Consider the following 20,716-nt stretch of genomic DNA (forward strand, 5'->3'; position numbering starts at 1 on the left):
GTGTTTGCATTCATTCTAATTTTAAAGGTACCTTAAGATATAGTAATAGTAACATTAATAGGAATTTCAGTGAGACATTTAGAGAAAGATGCAGTATCAGAAGTCAAGAAAATAAGCCGGACATGCCTCTAATGTGTAACAGTTACTAAGGAGCTTATAAGACAGTGATATATTGATTATATAAGACACCACAAAAAGCCTGCAGTGTTATGGGTCCTTTTTTCCTCATGAAGGGCTTTGAACAAAAAATAGAGGAATCAAATTCAGAGTTTTAACTCTTGAACTTCAGTTTAAAATTGGAATAGACTATAATATCTCCCTAAATAAAAGAGAACAACAGTGTGTGTAAATATTACAGAATGAGAAATGGGTTTCTTATGACCATTTCAATTAATAAAAAATGCTGGAACTGCAACTAAAGACTAAATAAGTAAGTTCAGCTGTTTGGGATTGCGATGAAGTAACTATGTACACAAACCCCATGGTGTTCTGTGGGGGACAAAGAACATTGTGAGCTGTTAAAAGGATGCCTAAACTGATGGTAGTTCTCCTGTAAAATGGTGTAACTTTACCAACCCTGTGATGTAGAGCTTTGGAATCTCACCTATCACTTCATTTTCAGTTTTCTTACTTCTTGAAATATTCACTTAACTCTCATTGTTGAAGATAAACTGGAACAGGACAAGTAGAAAAAATTAAATTATTCTTAGCCTGATACAAGTCCTTCTAGCGTAGAAAATGTCTTTGGAATCTGATTTTTATACCTGTAAAGATAGAGTCTCAATATACCATAAACGAAGTGCATATCCTGTTATGTAGAGAATTCCAGGTTGCTTTTAGAAGGCTCTAGTTTCTGTTTCTATATGACTAATGATAAAGAAAATTCCAGGAAAAGCAGAGAAGGGCTGTGAAAGGATTTGAATTTGAAGAAATAGGCATGGTATGGAAGAATGTTAAAACCACTGTTGTGAGAAATCAATCAGAAAAAGGCATTTTACTTCCTTGCTGCGTTGCTTAGTCCTTGTCATACTTAGTATTTCATCATTTCTCGAGATAGAGGGAGATTGCAGCTGTGTGGATAAGCATGTACTTAGTCATAGAGTATTGTGAACCCTTTACTCTTCTCTGCTCTTGCTTTCATGTGTCTCTGATGCAGTTATGCATAATACATTTTCTGGGCAGTTGGTGAAGTGCACCTTTGTGAAGACAAAGCATTGAGCTTTCATTTAAATTCTGTTCAGCAACCAGGCATGGTTATGTTTGAGGGCTTATTTTTGTTTGCCTGCATGTGACTCAGAAGCAGAAAGCTTACACACATGGAAATATTACCGTGGAGGATTTTCTCCCTTCTGTTCCTGCCTCCTGTGCAGGCAGCCCATATCCGAGAGGATCTTTCTTGTTGAGACAATAGGTATCAGGACTAAATCATATAGGAACTGCTAATGATTACACGTAAGGGGTATGGGTATGAAACATCCATAATTTGACTGTTACCCAGAATTGAAACTGATTATTTTTTTTTCTGGGAAGAGTTTTCACAGGTTGATCCAGTCTACAGAATTAAGGGAATATCAATTCAGTTTGAGTTACAAGTATCCTGTGTATTTAAAACAGTGACAAAGTAAATTCTAGTGTGAGAAATCCTGTATACTTGATGCATGAAGTTTTCCAATTTCTAACTTTTCTACTAGTGTTGCTTGAAAATTTCAAACAAATAAAACCAAACAAAGTTTTGAATGGCTAAACATACTTTCACTCGTTTAATAGGTTAAATGTGCAAGTCTGTCAAAACAAGGCAATAGGATTTGACTGGACTTTTTCTGTCAGTTCATGTGTGTCTAGGAGCCTTTATTCTGCAATATTTAGTGTAAATAAAAAATTCAGTTTGAGAGCTTAACAGTCGTTAAGCTCGGACTATGGCAGTCTAACCATCTTTACCTCAGACATGATATTCCAAATAGCTGATCAGTCCTTCTATTTGTTTGCAGTACATTCTAAATGTTTAAACTTAAGTAGCAGCTATGTCAGTTCCTGAGTTTCCCCTTAGGATTTGACCTGGTGATCCGATAGAAGTTTCTGTGTGTCTTTTACAACATTTCTTCTTCTCAACAGGTGGTTTCATGGACCACCTTTTATTTTTGGCACTTGACCAAAATAAGGTCTTAAAAACATATGCCAGCAAAACTTCAGCAATAAATTTCATATTTGGAAGAAAAACATTGATAACTATTTTAGATTTCAGAGTAATTCTTTATTCTAAATTCACAGAAAGTTCAAAGTGTCTGGAGTCTCAAGAGCTTCTTTGTGCTCTTGTGATTTTAGTACATTTTCTCAGTTCTATCTTTCTTTTTAGCCTGACAGAAGTGATTGGCTTGGGAAACATGAAGTTTTCAGGTGACCCATCTGCCTCAAGTTTCCTACTTGTTCTGAAAGCACAGGGAATCCTCTGCTTTCCTCAGGAAGATACAGTTGGTCAGCTGCACATCTTCAAAGGTTACTGGGTTCACCGTTTCTAATAAAGAACCCTGTACTCCTTGCTTATTTTTCCAAAAAGCTGCTAGCTGATGCTGGTGCTTAAGATCCAGCAGAGAATGTGTGACTAGTCAGTATAAATTAATATGTATGAATTACTTTCTTACAGCTTTCCTTCTTCTTTCACATAACCACTTGCCATTAACACATTGGTTGCAGCAAATTCTCTTGCTTTGCTAATCAGCGTGCTGCATATATGTCACTTTATTGATTGGACCTTCCAAGAACATACTTTCGCCTATCTAGAGTGTAATACCAATGTTACAGCCAGTCTCTAGTTGCCTTTTTAGGCAACACAGAAGCTTATAAACAGGTACTAAGTTTCTTTATTAGTATCAAACTACAGCAATAAGTGTTGGAGTTCCACTCTAACACACAGAGATGAGCAGACTTTCTATGGCTGTAGGTGAAGGATGCTTTCAGTCTTTTCCATGGATATATCTGTCAAGTTCAACACTTAACAGTAGCTGTAGCAGTATAACTTTTTTCAAGCCATATCCATGTTATCTGATATGAACCTTGAACAAAGTTTTCACCAAGTACGAACTTTGCCTTGATACTGAACCTCTGCTATGGTCCTAATTGCAGTTTTTAAGCTGCAGACTCAAAAATTTACAGTCTTGAACCATTAATATTCATATAAATAAGGGATAAAGTCAACTATGGGGGAAAAAAAAGTGGGCTACACCCTTCCAGCTTATAGCTTTTGACATCTTGTAGTATAATTTAATGGGCCTACAGTGGCAAGTTATGTCAACATATCTGTTTCTAGAAAAAAAATTATAGCACCACAAAAATCTTCCTAATATCCGTAATGCAGTGGATCAGGATTTCTCAGTGATGCAATGCCAAGATCAGCCACAGTTACACTCACTCCCAAAACACTTTTCAGTCTTAAAAGGTGCAACATACATTTGCTGTGAAGCAGGTTAATTATAAGCATAACATTTTTATGACCTCTGAATCAATGAATCATATGTAACACAATCCATTAGTCTATATGCTGATTTTTGTAGTGATTTCAAATAATCATAAACATTACTTTGAACAGAAAGGTTTGGGATCTTTTAAACTTACAATTGCTATGATAATCAATGCTACATATCAGAACACATTTATTAGCTTGTAGTAAGCCAATTGCCATTTTGAAGGAACCATGGCTTGAATCCTATCATCTGTAACAGTCATCAATAACCAGCATGTGAATTAAAAATGCAGTGTTTACTCCTGAACTTATCTCTGTGGAGAATGCCCAGAGTGCCCCCAGCTTATTCTGTATCGTCTGTTGCTGTGATCATGAAATAACAATGATCTCATCTGTAAAACCAACAGTGAAAGCAAGAGGAAATTTCCTAATTTGCAGTTATAAAAAGAAAGGTGACATAGATCAGCTAAAGTAGAAACTCTACATGATGATTTTAGAAAAGGATTGGGCTGCAATACATGCCTGCCCATGTTGTATCTTCTGATTTAAAATAATTTCTGAAATATTTTAGTCTATTTTCTATACGTCACTGCAAATAAGGATATAAAATTACTGCCATAATGTTAAAAACAAAACAAAAAAACAGATACCTAAGGGCATCAATACTAATATTGGCGATTTTTACTGTAGTGGAAATGCTAAGTTATGTCCTGAACCAGTGATTGAGCACCTGGTAGGAAGGCAGGGCCAGCCCAGGTGCATGCAATGTACCTGACTGACCAGAAGGAGTGAAGCCAGAATCCCCCCCTTCCCAGACCTCATTTAAGGGTTGGCACTGGAGGTGAGGGTATTTGTCTGGAGATCCCTGCCTTCTTGAGGCCTTCTGAAGGTAAGCAGGTTCTTTCCTTTATTTCTGTGCCCACAGATGTTGTGTTTGAGCAGATTCTCGCTCGCTGTAGCCTGGAACCTTGCTGCTCTGCTGTGATTGTTGTGCTTCCCACTGCGTTGCAGTTACCATTTGCTGGATTCTCCAAAATCATTCTTTAAATTAGCAATTCCCTGATCACCTGCATGGACAGACAAGCAGTGAAAAGTCCACATTTCTGTATGGTGTTTTCTAGGTGTTAGCATGTCATGAGAATTGAGCACCATAGCACTTAAATTCTATGGGCCAGAGTGAATTAGTGTAAATTTCAGATTCACAACTAATGTTAATTTTAATTACTGTAATTCATGTATCCATTAGGTAAGTACAGTATTATCGCTGATAGAAGATATATGTAATTTTACAACTGGATGTCTTTTTAAAGTATTTTCTTTCACAGCTTTTAAAATTACCCTCACTTTCATAATTAACTTGGTGTAAATAGGGAAACAAATTAAACTTGTTTGTCACTCACTTAACAGCAATGATATTTTGGATCTCTGGTCTACTTTACTGACCTTAGTTTAGCAGCTAAGCAGGTGGCACGCAGAAGGCTTTGATTAGGATTTTCATGTCCATGCTTTGGCATACATAATTAATGTTTGAACTGTACCTAACGTTATTCATACTTGCCCTTCTTTGGGAATCCCACTTGAAATTTCCCAGTCATTTCCTTTCAACACACATTGCAAATCTCCAGTGTAATGGAAATAGCTTTTCTTAAGAAATGAACTACTTCTGAGCAGAATTATGTGTTCCAAATGTTTTCCCAACATATGCATGGATAGGAATTGTAGCTCTGGGCTTCAGTTCTTAAACTGTAGCTGTGAGAATTGTTACAGATTATACAGTGAATACCCAGAGATAGTTGAAGGTGTTGCTTACAATTTGCCCGAGCTGTTTGATTTCTCATCGCTATTGAGATTTAAAGGAAGCTTAAATAAATCACTGATTGTCCTTACAAAGCTGATTAAGGAACTTTCTCCCCATTGGAAATCAAAAGTTTTTTTCATATACCTACAGTGGGTTACGTGCTGCTTAGCATCATCCAGTAACTATACCAGAAATAGTTTGGGCTAGCATTTATCAGGATAATAATGTTCTCAGATGCATGTTTACATGCTTCTTTTTTTAATGTTAGAGTTTAGGTGATAGAACAAAGCCTTTCTCTGTTCGTGGTGATCTGTTGGTGTGGGCACATCTTGCCTCTTGCATCACTAGGATGTTGTTTGGAGTGCCTCTATTTTCCTTTATTAAGAGAAAAGTTCTCAGTTATGTCTGTGCGTACCAAATTCAAGATTAGTTAAAGCAGTCACATTTCTGAAAGCAAACACACTTGTCTAGTAGGAAAGATTTATACAAGCAGTGTGGAATGTCTACTGGAGGTTTTTTTCCATGACTGTTGTATGCAGACCATAAATCACCCTCACAGAATTGTGGTTTTTCTTTTTCTATTTTTTTTTTTTCTTAAGGTAAAGCAATTAATGTTAATGAAAATAGTATTAAGATCTGCATGGTACCGTATCTTGCAAAAGATTGTTGTGGAAGATCTTTTAGAAGATCACTGTAGCTCTCCCTGTTTGTTACAGGGGAGTTGGACTAGATGACCTTCAGGGGTCCTTTTCTAACTCAAACAATCCTATGATCATTAAGAAGTCCATTGGTTTATTTGGTATAGATCTGGTACAACTATTCTCATTTTAATTGAGGGGAATTCAAACATTTTCTTCTTTGCCTCACAAAAAGAGCACAAAGAAGAATAATCATGACATGGGAGCACTCACACTGAAAGGAACATTAATTTTCTTGTGTAGAATTTGTTGGTTTTTATGTGATGTTCATACCAAGATCAACTGCTGCTTACTTATGGTTGGTGAGGCCGGAATTCTTATCAAGTCAAAGTTGTAGGGGAACTGCTAGGTCATGGCTTGAAGTGGTGATTGAGCACCTGGTGAAGGGGTGGGGCTGGCCCAGGGAGCACAGGCAAATTGTCTGCACCTGTGCTTCCCAGCTGACCAGAAGGGTTGGACAGAGAGTAGAGGCACCTGGACTCATATAAGGGCCAGCCACTGAAGGAAGAGTATCTCTTGGATCTAGGTTGTTTTCTGGGAGGAAATGCTATGCACCCAGAGATTCTGCTTCGACTTATTGGGTGATTCAGTTTTCTTTCTGTATATAACTGTTGGTTTACAGGTGCAAATGCTTTTGCCTGCTATCATCAAGATCCTGTCAGAATGAATTTAGCTTCTTTGTGAGTACAGCAGAAGTAAAACTGGAAAAAGAAATTGGAAGATAATAAAAATACTTTCTGTAATAGTTCTTCATTTTACTAGATCAATTGTAAACAAGTAGTTCAGTAACTTTTGTTGTGCATAAAATTCTTGTGAGTGAGGTTTCTGTTTTTCATTCTGGTAGTATGACTTATTAGCTATCCTTTAGTATATTTGCAATGTGGAAATGATCTCAACATTTCCACTTCCAGCTGTGGGAATCAATTATCCTAACTTTTTGTCCATTCTGTGAATGATAGGATGATCTCTTACTTTAGCTCTTTGCCCTTGAAGTGTGGAAAATGTGATCTGGTATTACCATTACATACAATTTTTTTTTCTCTCTAAATGGGATTGGAAAGAAATTTTTTTTTTTTCCTTTGTGTCACCAGCTTTTGCAAGAGTTCTTTTATGAATCTGAAATCCAGTTACATCAAATGAAAGTAATGAAAATGTTTATTTAGATGTGTTCATATGTGGTTCCATGAAACTTAGAAGAGTAGTCTAGAGATGATAAAAAAAAAAATGAGTGATGAAATTAGAATAATTGATAAATGTCTTAGGATTTTAAAAGTTACTTCACTGAATGATATTCTGGTTTTGGATTCATTTGTTCAGTTCTGAGAAGCTTCAATTTCAGTTGCATAATTTGGTTGAAATTAGGTAAGAAGGATTTGCATGACTTGCTGGAATATGACCCAAAAAGGTATAGGATTGCAGGTTTTCTTGGCTGGGGTTTTGTAGTGGAAATGCTAAGTCATGGCTTGAACCAGTGATTGAGTACTTGATGGGAAGGCAGGGCTGATTCAGAGGAGTTCAGGTGCATGTGATGTATCTGAGTGACCAGTAAGTGTGAAGCCAGGATCCACCCCTTCCCAGACCTCACATGAGGGTTGGCAGTGGAGGCAAGGGTATCTCACTGGAGATCCCTGCCTACTGGAGGCCTTCCAAAGGTAAGAAGCTTTTCTTCTTTTGTTTCATGTTTATGGCTGCTGCATTTGGGCTTGTTCTCATTTGTTGCAGCCTAGGATTGTGCTGCTCTGCTATTATTGCTGTGCTTTCCATTATATTATAGCATTACAGAGTGGGTAGCCCATGTTCTATGGTGATGTGTTTTCTGGGTTAACTGTTTTGTTGGCTGATTAGGCTTTTTCGGTTTGGATAGCAGTTGTCAAGAAATAAGGAAGAACTTCTAACTGCATGGTTAAGGCTTTGGTACTGCTTTGAGTTGAAGGGCACTTTCAGTACACAAGTAGGAAAATGTTTCTAAATGGGGAACCTGTGAAAAGCAAAGATACGAGCATGGAAAAACTTAATAGTTTTCTCAAGTTCTTAAAGGGAAAAACAGCAACTAGTTTGATTGGAAGTTTTAGTGGAGATGCGCTCTTGTTCTCTAGTGTCCAAAAAAAAAAAAAAATCAATTTTTCACATATATTCCTGAAACACATGGAAGAAATTTGCAGGGGGGAAAAGAATTGGCATGAGAAGTTTAGAAGATGGGCGAATATGTCTTTTCACCAGTAAAAAGGAGGAGAACAGCAGAACTACTAGTTTGAAGCAGCTACATGTCCTTTCTGTAAAATTGGGGAGATAAAAGTTGCATCATCAAACACTGTATGGGAAACACTTCAGGTGGAAAGAATGAAAAAGGTAGTGCACTGAATTCTGCTGTATTTCTTTAAATGAAATTATTTTTGTGTGTTCCACAAGTTTTTCCATCATGATCTGTGTTTTCAGAGGTTGGGTTCCAAGTAGTTTCAGAGGGAACTGAGTTGAATACAGCCCAACCATTAAGGAATGGCTTGGGTTGTAGTATATTTAAAACAAGTGTAGTGGTTTTAAACTACCTGTATGTACATTTGTGCCTTTTAAATCTAGTTAGGTACGTGACACAAGTATGGAGCACAAATTAATGTACCTGCTCTTGAGTTTTGTTAATCTTCCAAAGGTGATGTTTTCACTGAATGAAGGTCAAAAAATCGCCTATAAAGGTTGTGTCTCTACGGTGTTGTATTACTTGCCAGGAAGCTGTTTTTTTTAAAGGGCCTCAATTTCCCTAAAATAAAAGACTTGTAGAAACCAAAAAAGAGATTGACTGAAAGAATTGAAATTGATTTTTTTTTTTTTTTTTATTTTTTAAAAACATCAAAACAGTAGTAAGGCACATTCTTCCTTAGTCAGCTTCAGCAACTAAGTGGACTTACTTCTATGGTAAGTCAGACAGTAAGGCAGAGGAGGGTGATTCTTTAGAATTATTCCAAAAGAACAAAAATCTATTTCATCAAAGTCGTCATGCCACAACTGTTAAAACAATCAATTTCTTCTTGAATGCCACCCAGCTGATTTTTGAGAAGTGGTATTTTTCAGTTTATTGTTTTATCATTAATGTGGCACTAACTACATCTAAGAGCTTCACACGATGTCACTGGCATTGATGGATTAGCCATGTGCTTTCTATCTGTAAATACAGGAGTGTCAATTTCTTTGAGAGAAACAAGAATTGTTGGGTAAATGGTAGTTCTGTATGTATGTTCCTAGTGTTCAATTAACCTGCTATGCAAGGCTGGAATTCAGTAGCGTAATGAAGTATTTTTTTTTAATGGATATGTGTAATTCTGCAACCTTTTACAAATTGTTTTTATGGATAGCTTAAGCATGGGGGGGGGGGGGGGGGCGGGGGGAGGGAGTAAGAACACAATTTTTAATACTGTGCATTTTTTAACAGCATGCACTTACGGTGTGCCATAATGAATGGAGTAATGTCTGCCTTACAGTCTTTTAGAAAAATCCATTCCAGTTTAGGTCTGCTCAGTTTTTTCATGCATTTTCACATATAGATTTCAGCAGGAAGGGCAGTCATATCACTCAGATACTCAAAAATGCATCTGTACCACAAGAAACTGCTTTTCAGATTTTCTGCATGAACTATGAGAAACGAGCAGAATCTCAGCAATTATTTTTCAGCTCTGAAATGTGCTTTTGAAAAGTGACTGTAGTTTTTCTTGCATAGAACTCTTTGTAGTCCCATATTGTTACCATATGCTGTGTTCCTTTTTTTGTAGTTCAGCTATTCTGTGAATAGTCAAACACTGAACAGTTTTTCTTTCTCCAAACTACTGACTGGCCCATTTTAAAACTGCAAGGAAGCTCTTATAGTGTTCTGGACTCCAGGCTCAGGGCCTTGTAATCTAGAGTGATATTGCTCTCACAAAAAGTTCTGGAGTCTGTACTTGACATTTCTGGTTTATTTTGGATTCTTTAAAACAGTTGTTAATCTTCCATCTTCTGTTACTGATGATTTCGATTGTCTAATTTAGGCTAATCTAGACATTAGAGCTACTTTATGTAATCCACTTCTTTAGGTCATATCATTTGATTGTTGAAATTCAAAGGAAATTATGAGGAAAAAAAAAAAGGAAATATTTTATTTCCAGTAGCAAGAAGAGTAAAATGTGAGATTTCTGCCCATTTTGCTTTTCAGCTTACTGTTAGCATAGACACTGCTTTATGTGGGTATGCTGCTTATTTCCCTGTATTGAAGATATAACACTAGAGAAGTGGTTTGAAATATAAATTGGAATGAATCTTCATTACCTTTGTGTTTATGAACTGAAATCATAGTGTTGAGAGCCTAGTCTTTGCATGGAGCAGCTTTTCTGGCTGTTGGAAATGTAGTTTAGAACCTAATTCATGGTGCTGAATGTCTTTTGTTCTCCAGCTTTTATTGAGACCTTATTTCTGAGTCTCTTGCATGCTTGCAGGGTATGTTTTGAGTTCCTTACTGGCTCAATAAAGGCAATTTTGTTGGAGTTCTTGATGGGGGAATTAATGTGGTGTACAACAGCATGGAAAATTCCTGAAAATACAGGGTTAGGCTTTAAAGATTAAAGAATGTACTTTCTTGTGTTGTTTGTTCATTTCAATGGAAAAAATTATATAGTTTTTAAAGTATGTTCTTCTGGGGAGTTCAATTCACATCTTGATTGATTTTTTTTTTCTATCATGAGAAGCAAGGAGCCCCTTTCTGGTAGCTGAAACCGAGGTTCTGGCAGTTGATAAGTAAACTGTAAGTTGCTGGACAGTATGATCAATCAGTCTGACAGTGCTATTATGACACTTAGAATATTTACGATACTAATATTACAGTAAATAATAGACTATTTTCAAATCATTTACACTCTAAAGAAGTTCCTGCCTTAGAACATATTGACTTACTTTGCTATCTCCATGTGGTGATCCATCTTGCTGAATGTTGTGTCTCAGATAGTAGCTAATACAAAATGCTTGAGAGAAGATTTCAGGAAATTCTGTGATGGATTTCTCTGAAATAGCCTTTTAGTGCTCTAATTTGTCAGTAATTTGGGGAATTTAGACAGACAGCTCATTACTGTTCTTCTCACAATGAAGTTTCTTCCTTCTTAAATCACTTAGATTTATCAGTAATGTCCTGATTGCTGGCCAGAGAGATCTGTTGCAGATTGATTTAATGGACTTTCTCAGGATTGTAACAAGTGAATTCTGTACCTGCTAAGTTCACTGACACTGCTTTTAACAGCATAGTGGAAGAACACGTGTTTCATCAGTAGGAAAAACTTAGCTAGTTGAAAAGCTTATCCTACTCATCACCCGCATGAGCACTAAAACAGAGTTTTGTTAAGAGAAATCTCATTGGGCTTGCTAGGAAATTATACTGCAGTAATTAAAATCAGCCTTGCTAAACCTGTAACTAACCAAAGCGGAAGGGGAGGAAAAAGCAATGATCTATCACTTGTAATGGTATGATGAGGAAATCTGACAATCTTGAACTAAAATACTCAATTTGGAAAGGCAATGTGTCATTAAACTGTACCTGAACCTGGGTCTTATCTCTAAACCTGCTTAGGCACCAATTGATTTTCTTCTCACATAGATGTTTTTAATCTCACTCGTACACAACAATTGAGCTGCAGCTCATACAGCTGCTGCAAATCTCACTTCTAGCTTTCTTGAGTCCTTAATATGTCTCTATGTAGAAGATTTCAGGCAGCTGCAAGTAACAATTTCACAACTGAACTTCCTGTAGACTATTTAGAAATATGGAATATAAATGCGGAATAATTTTGTCAGCAGGATAAGAGCTTCTGAATTCAGAAATGCTACTATGGTAGTCAGAAATGGGTATATTTCAAAGCTATCAACTAAATGATTTAAAAGACAATTTCTATAAATCCAGTATTGGCTACACTGGGAAAATTAGTTGTTTCTAAAATATTTGGTTTCTCATAAATCAGGAAAAGCAATGAAATATCAGTGTTTGAGAAATGGTTATAGATTTGAAGATAATTGGCCTATTTTAATTTAGATTTGTACGAAAATATAGAATTGGACAAATTTGCAGTGTTAAAACATTTCCTCATTCTTTCCACAGGACACACAACAAACATTCCTTCGCATACTTCCAGTGATGATTAACCTATCAAAGTTGCTGAACTGCTAATATATGCAGATCCATTTTATTATTAAAATGAAAAATATAAAGGATTATCTGCGGTTCATAAAGAAGAAATGTTTTTCATTTAGTATGGTTATTCTGATTCAGAATTCAGTCATCTCATGGGTATTCCTTAAATAGAAGGATCATTTAAGGACAAGTAGAGAAATTAAAACTAAGAAGATAGTCTAAGTCTTTCTCCCTTTCTTTCTCCTGGAAGAGTATTTGATTCTATAATATATAGCTTTCAGTACCTAATATCACATTCAGAATGTTCTAAAGAAACAAATGTTATAGTAAATCTACTTAAAGTAAGAATACTGTCTGTCTTTTTTGATAGGAATAATCTAAAATTTTCTGGTGCATTTGCTGATGCTTAAAATTTCTTAGCCCCTTAAAAAGACGCTTCCAGAGTAACCTAGTTTAAATAGAAAGCAACTAATTTTGTGTAGTATTAAAAATCTGATTAAAGGTATCTATCTTCCGGGATGCATTACATTTTACAGTATTCTTGAGTACAGGTTACTTCTCATCATATGAAAGTTAAATGGCACTCATTCTCATTCCTCCCATATGTTGTTCCTCTCAATTTTAGGGTTATTAGATAAGAAGTTAATGCTAAGCAAAAAGCTGGTATTCTTTAGGGGAAAGAAAATCACAGTACAAGCGTTTTTGCTTTTGAGGATCTGGGAAAATAAGTAATGTCATAAGCAAATAACTAATAATGGCATATATTTTAGAAAAAGGGTAATGGAAGCCTAGAAATGATATGTATAGATCTACCTCTTGTAGTACCTTTTGAAGTGAACGAATAGCTGATGTCTGTGTCTGTTGCACAAACCTGCTCCATTCCCTTCTCTAGTGTTATTTTGTCTAATTTTTTAAATGTTCTGTGAGAATTGTGTTATAGAAGTTCATGTTTTTTTGTTTTATTTTTAAAAGAATTGACATGTTAACCTATAGTAGCAGTTAATTAGTAAACGAAGCAGGAAGCAACTTGAACATTATGTAGCCTGGGAGACAATCACTCTAATGCAAGTCAAAAACAGACTGCAGTTCTTAGTCTTTCTTTCAAAACTAATGAAGATGCCACTGAGTGTTCCTTGAGACTTCTAGTGCAATCATGTAATGAATTTCAATAATTGTTGCTGTATTAAGGATTTGTGCATCTTGAAGTAGTCTCATGCACTGCTTCAGCTGATCTGTCTCACCTAGCCTGTATCAACTGAGAGAATTCAGACTGTTCCAATCTTTTGAAAAACATTTTTTCCCTCAATTGAGGAAAGAAGGTAACTTTAATGTTTTTCTGTGAAAAAGAAATAATGCTTTTTCAAAATGACAATAATAATCAATTTGACAGTAATGACCTTTTATAGTCAGCTTTTTTCCTCCTGTAGAACAGGATGTCTCAAACAAATTTCTCACTGCTCTATCCTATAGAGGAAATCCCAAGCGGCTTTGCCAAATTAGACACTTAAAAGTCCTGATACAAGTGAAATGAAGGGGGAGAAAGCTTATCATTTTCAGCTGTGAACAGGTGCTTCTTCTAATTCTCCTGGATTTCTGATTTTTTTTTTTACTAAGACTCTTCAAGATGGTACTTATAGTCCAGTAATTCAGGTGCAAAGCTATAAAGAGTAGGCAATAAAACTAACAGTAGCTAAAATGTTCTTCACTGCAAGGGAGCATAAGTAGTAGATTTTTCTTTTCTATGGTAAAGAAAACAGTGCCTGTTTGCAAAATACAAGCAGTGATACAGCTACAAAAGACTTTTTTCAACTTCTTTAAGCCAGCAGTTTGACCTCCACAATGAATTTTCCTTCTACAGATACTTGCATAAGTCATTACTTAATTCATTTGTCGTAAAAAATAATGAAATCTTTTGGGCTAAATTAGCAGAAGACCCAATAGTTAAACTTAGCTGCTGGCCTATGCAGCCCTTTGGGGAACCTTACATACTTACCATGACCTTACTGCTGAATTTCCATTGTTAATATCTTTAGTTTGCTGTCTAGAAGTAAATTCATAGCCAGAGCTCAGCTTGGCTTTCAACGTGGCACTTGCCTCAGACTAGACAAAAATACTGGTAGAGTTCTAGAAAAATACAGGAAAGCTAATAATTTGCAAATTGGTCTTGACTGTTGGGATGCACAGAAGTATACTGAGAAATTTAAGTAACTTTGAGAAAATTAGTGTTCTGTGTGTGCATGTGCACTAGAAGCATGGGATAAAAAAAAAAACTAAGGAAGCGTGGTAATAAAAACTGTCCTAGATATGTCCTAGAACATACTAGAAAGTGTTGCTTTCTTTATCAGATATTAGGAAGAACTGATTTTAAAAAAGAAACCTTGACAGATTTTGTAGGCTTTCAGAATGGTCACAACCTCTCCTGGGATATCAGAACATAACAAAAATAGTGGTTATGCAGATAAACAAGATATTGGCAACCTGCTTCACGTTCTCAGAACATCATCTAATCTGTAACATGACAGTAAAACCCAGAAAAAGCTGGAGGTTATATTCTTGTAGGGCTATCCAGATACAACAACTTGTTATTGGAACTGAAGGGTAAGTTAGCCCACAGGCTTTTTAGGAAACTAATAATGCAGCAAAAATAATGAGTTTCATGAACTGTGCATTCAACTGTTGTCCTGTTTCCTTCTATATGTCTGGTGTTTCCAGTACAGCCCGTGATTTTAGGTTGTATTTCCTGGCCAAAATATAGGGAGAAATCTTAAGCACCTCAATGAACTGCATGAGCTGATGCTTCTTATTAAAAACAATTATTACAATATTAATTCAAATATATTAGTTATGAGATCTTAACAGTTTTCTTTTTATCTGGCAACAATGTAACTGTGAAAAGTCTGTTCCATTTGTTCAGCTTAAAAGAAAGTGCATAGACCAGATGCATTATTTCATACATTTGGTTATGTTGTACCACTGTGATTATCCAACCTAACAATTCCTTCTCTGCATGTTGAACACCAGCTGTTTTCTGGCTACTTTGCATCATGCTGTTCTTATTATTTCTGTCTTAGGTCTGCTCCTTTGGTTGTTTACTTTATGCGCCCTGATTCTCAAAATATCTTTAATCTATTGCATTTAATTGCTGATATAGTTAGTCATCTTCTAAAGCCTGCGGTATTCCCTGAGTCTGTATGTTTTTCTCAACTTCAGTGCCCCACTGATTTTAACTGTTCAATTTTGTTTTGGCTTTTGATTATCCTAGGGTCCGATTGGTATGGATGGAAAGCTGGTAGGTGATTTGTTCAAAAATAGTGTAATTTAGGTCTCGCACATATTCAGTCTCTGCTTTCTGAATTTCTTATGCTGAAATGTATATTAAACACATATTGTCTTGCTTCGGCATAATTTCCATCTTGGTACTACAGACTTCAAGAGTGTCAGTAAGCCACTTCAGTCTTCTGCCTCTACCCAAGCAGATACGCTGCTCCTATTCTCTGATCATTTTCTATTTGGATTAGGCTGTAGGATGGGTGTTCCTCATTCAGATTCTTTGTCCAGAGGATGTCCCAAAGGGTAGTGAGGTGGTGTCTCTGGTATGGCATGGTGTTACTTCTGGCAGCGTATCCATGGCTCTTGTGTGTTTCCTCTTTTTGCAGGCTTTTCCTTCTTGCATTTTTGTTTCTCTACCTGGATTTTGTTGGCTGATTACATTTGAACAGCCCCATGTATGTGTATGCTATCCTAGATATTTATTAAGACGAGGCTCTTTGAAGTTATTTTATACAAGGCATTCTGATCAGCTGCTAACAGTTTCTCATGTATGAGTTTCTGCTTTTCTCTTTCTCCTTTTCCAGGACCACCCTATTCTTTGATACCTTGAACGCATATTTTGTCCTTTCGCTTACTAAAAGCCCATTTCCTTTGTAAGCTCTTTGTAAACCTGCAGCATCCGCTTCTATTTTCTTCTCTTAAGAATTTTTCCTATGCTCCCGAGGTTTCTTTTTATTGCAAAGTAACACTTTTGCGATGCTTGCTGCTTCTGGTCAATAGACATCCTTTAATCTTCTCTTCTAGCAGATTAATAGCTTACCTGTTGACTTCATCTTGACCTGTCTAGACCATATATCTTCCTCTTTTAATGTCATTTACATATCCACAGTTGCTAGGTTAAATTGCATGGAAGTTGGTCAGCAACCAAGGGTACAAGTCCTTCGGTCAAGGTAATTAGAATTAGAATTGGCTGTCAAACTTAACCCCTTTCTTTCCTGCCAAATAGCATATGAAGTTGGTAAATACAATAAATGGAAATACAGAAAGGTAAAGTCTTATGAAGACTGCTGAAAATATGATAGCAGCTACACATACAATAAAAATGCAGATTAACTGCATAAGTACACCGGGTAAGTTAATAGTGCTGCGACTGCTCTGTAAGTGCATACGGAGAACAGACTGTAGGGAGACACAGCACAGTAAATGAAACAGACTAAAAACAACAAACGAAACCCTATTAAACTTTCCAACCCAAGCTGAAGAATATGAGCATCTGCTGTCCAGAGATGTCTGTGCCTGTTTTGGAACTACTGGAGGTTGCAGACAACTTTCAGGTGTTGTTTTGCCTGCTGCTGACTTCTTCCTGATGATTCCTATCACAAATTCAAGCAAAATAATGCACTTTTTTTTTTATTTCAGGTGTTCAGATTCTTTCAGAGCAGGTGATCTTTTCTGTGCATCTCTGGCTTCTGTTTACATTATTACAAAGATAACTTTGTTAGCCTTGAAAAGATGCATCTATGGAAGAACAAGAGGGTTCATTTTCATTCTGCTTTCTATCAGAGCAATCACTTAAAACAGTGCTGAAAAGAGGTAGCAACCCAGATACATTTTCAAAACCTGATCTGATCCTAGAGAGTGGACCAAAACCGCTTTCAGAGTATGGATCTAAGCAAAGCTGATATGGCAGTCCTTGAGAGCCAGTTAATATGGAGATTGACAAGGCGTTTTGTTGAGGAGGATTAGGCTTCAGTTTCAAAGAAATGAAAACTACATAAATTGTTACACTGTTTTTAAAATATATATGGCCAAACTCTACTATGAACTGTGTTAATACAATCCTGCTCACCTTCACTGAGATCTAAAACAGAATCTCCATCCACATATATTCCACATATTCCCCTTTCAGTATGCAATTATGTCTGAGTTTTATACTAAATAACGTAAGAACAAAGGATAATTCATTAATATTTTTGAAATGGAGTAATGCTGGCTTGGTGACTTCTCAGTCTTAGAGAGTATTTTCACCCATTTTTGTTTTTGTTCTAAATTAAGATAAACAGGACTAGCTAAAACCTTTTAATCCGCAAGCCATGTGCATTAGGACTAATTCATGTAACACTGAGTCAGAGTTATTTTAGTTATCTTGGAGGCCTCCTGGGAGCACAGACATATTAATTTAGTTTCCTCCAAAGAAGTATGATGCTAGGTCATAATTGAAAGTTGTTTTTTATTTTCACTGTATACAATGTTGAGAGAAGTCAAAATGCACTCCTCTTCTTTGTCTCCCAGTTGTTGAGCTTCTTTGTGCCTGTACCTCCTCAAGCAGAGCTGATTTCTGTAATATGGTGCTTGCTGCATCCTCTCATTAATGTCACTTAGTGCATCATCAGTGAGAAAACTGTACTAAAACTGCATTTGCTATTTAGTAGGGCAAGGAGAATCTAAGAGTGCTCCAAAACATTGAAGGATTGAGAATGACTAAAACCAGAAAATAATTATCATTAAGGCAAAGTTCCTTCTGTGTTCAAGGGGCTTGTAGCTAGCAGGATCAAAAAATTGTGCTATGAGTACTTCTACATTCAGCATCCACATTTTCTGTTAAGTTCTGGATGACTGCAAGGTAGAAGGTCTACAGAAATCAAGGGTAACTCAACTATTATATTTCTGATTATCTCAGAGTTCTGTGTCACCATGAGAAACAAGTGTCTTTTAGAAATTTCTCCTTCTATATTTCAGATATGATAAACTAGTAACTATAGATACACTTCAGGCTGGTTGTGCTGTAGAGGCTGAGAGTAGGAAACTCTTTCATAGGAACATGACTTTATCCTTCACCTTTGTCAGAGTATGTTTCTATCATGTACGTCTGTCTCTTATCTTATACATAGCATGTACCATGTGAACACTGAGTGTCTTACATGTCTTAAATAAGCATGAAGAATAATGTGTCAGTTTTCAAATCTTCTTGGTTTTTTTTTCCTGTTTGCCTTCTACAGCTTTAAATCAGCATTTTGTTGATTTCAGATTTCAATTTTTTTGTGTACCTTGGAAACCCTTTCATGATTTGGTCAAAATGTATTATATCTTTAAATATGCTTGAGAGACAAATGTATTGTGATTTTTATATACAAAAGTTTGTATGCATAGGTCTCAGTTCATTTATATCGATTCATTGTACAGCTTGCTCAATACTGCATCAGTAAACAATTTCAGTGACTTTTAGGATCAAGTGGAGCATATAATGGCTTAAAACCTGCATTGATGGAAGATTAATGTAAAAGCTGAATGCAGAGGACTCCAAGCATGTAACCAAGTGAGATATGTAATTTCATAGAACTGAGCCATTGAGAAATCTCTGTATTAGAATTGGCAAGCTTTTTTAGTTTTTTTATCTGAAAATCCTCATACAACAGTATTCTCACATGGAACTATTACAAGGTTACAGCATCTATAACAAGAAATGCTTTAGGCCTCCTTCAGTGTAAGGATTAGGTTAGCCACAATAACTCTATATTTTCACAGTGATTCCTCTCTAACATTATTTCTAATATCTTATATTTGTTTTTTTAAGCTTTGCATGTAAATTAAGAATGTGTTTTTCTGTTTCATTTTAATTAGCACAAAAAATAACTGCTAAAGTAAAAATAAACTGTTTTTCAGCTGCTTTTCTTGTAAATAGCATGTCTCTGGTGAAATGCATTTTCTTCTTCAAAGTCTCACAGAATCACTGACTAATAGAGGTGGAAAGGAACCTCTGGATATCATCTGGTCTGGCCTCTGCTTAAGCAGGGTTACCCAGAAGAGGCTGCCAGGACCATGTCAAGGTGGCTTTTGAAGATTTCCGAGAAAGGAGACTCCACAAAGTCTCTGGGCAGCTTGTGCCCTGAACTTTCTCTTTTTCAGGCTGAACAATCCCAGCTTGTTCAACCTTTGTTCCCATGGTGGTTCTTCACTGGTCTCCCTGCAGTATATTCACATCTTTCTGTGCTGCGGAACCCAGAACTGGACCCAGCACACCAAGCAAGGTCTCACCAGTGTTGAGTAGGAGGGAAGGATCACCTCTGCCGGCAATACTTTGCCTCGTGCCACCCAAAATACTGTTGATTTTCCTTGTGCCTAGAGTGTACCGTTGACTAATGTTCAGCTTGGTGTTCACCAGAACTCCTATGTCCTTCCTTGCAAAGCTGCTTTCCAGAGGAGAGTTGAAGAAAAATTGTTCACAGAAAACGAGGGCTGCTCCTATTTTATTTTTTGGCCCATAATGTCAGAGGCAGATGATGGTATGGCAGTAGATGCTGAACCTTCCTGCTGATATTTTGTTCCATTTTATTACTGTGTGACAGAGGGCAGCACAGGGGACAGTCTGACAAAGTATCTTCTGACATGGAAGAGTGTATTAAGCAAAGGTGTGGAATTGAATTTGTCCATGGGGAAAAAATTGTGCCCATTGGCATTCATCAGTGTTTGCTGAATGTTTGTGGAGGCCAAACAGTGGGCGTGAGCACAGTGAGGCAGTGGTTGGAGTGTTTCAGCAGTGGCAATAGTGGGACACCTCTGCTAGTGCAGATTTTTGTGAATTTTTGTTGCATATAGTTCATTGCTGGTGAAAATGTACAGCTAATGGCAGAGACTAAATTGAAAAAGAGTTTTGTAGCTGAGAATTTGCTCTATCAAGTTGTTCTGTTGTGCTCTTTGTATCTGTTGTGGTTTCCATGAAAATAAATAGGAGATGTTGCTTTTAAAGCAACCTACATAGTTCAGAGGAATTAAATTCCGAGGGCTAGCCTAGCTTTGGGTTTTCTTTTGTTTGTTTGTTTGTTTGTTTTGAGAATTTGTCCCTTTTTAAGGAGGCAGGCATTTATGTCTTAGAGTGCAAGTTGACCAGATGGTTGTGGTTCACAGCTACTCTGTTTTGCATTATGTTTCTACTTCATGCAAATAACTTGTAACAAGTGAGCTAGAACTACTGATGACTTTCACTGATTTTCCTAGAGTAGGAGCATTAGTGATAGGAAGTCTACTCTGGAAGCACTTACAGAATCAAGAGATGTACACAGCTCCTCAGTTTGCAGTAGGCGTTTCTATATTTGTGCAGAGGTAGACCCAAATATTACGTTGATAAGTAAAGAAAACAAGGATGAATATGTTTCCAAGCTGCCTCTTGGGCTGACACCTCAGGTGTTCATTGGTTACTGTTTTTCTGGTTTAAATACCAGTTTATACTTATTGAAAACTGTGCTACTTGCAAGAATGGCAAAAAGTCTTGTTTCCTCAGCCTTCTGTGCTTTCAGTTTTTAGACTTTGTTCAATAGTCAGTAGTTAGCACTTCATTGTGGCTCATTCCTGTGATT

At 36.6% G+C, this 20,716-nt stretch overlaps 1 protein-coding gene across 1 annotated transcript in view; it reads left to right on the top strand.

Annotated features, from left to right (window-relative positions):
* COL25A1 (collagen type XXV alpha 1 chain) overlaps positions 1-20,716 on the top strand; it is a 292,895-nt gene that overhangs the window by 157,286 nt on the left and 114,893 nt on the right. The window lies entirely within an intron of this gene.

The sequence above is a fragment of the Phasianus colchicus genome, chromosome 4 (assembly GCF_987193195.1).
Source record: "Phasianus colchicus chromosome 4, bPhaCol1.hap1.1, whole genome shotgun sequence".
NCBI classification, from domain to species: Eukaryota; Metazoa; Chordata; class Aves; order Galliformes; family Phasianidae; genus Phasianus; species Phasianus colchicus.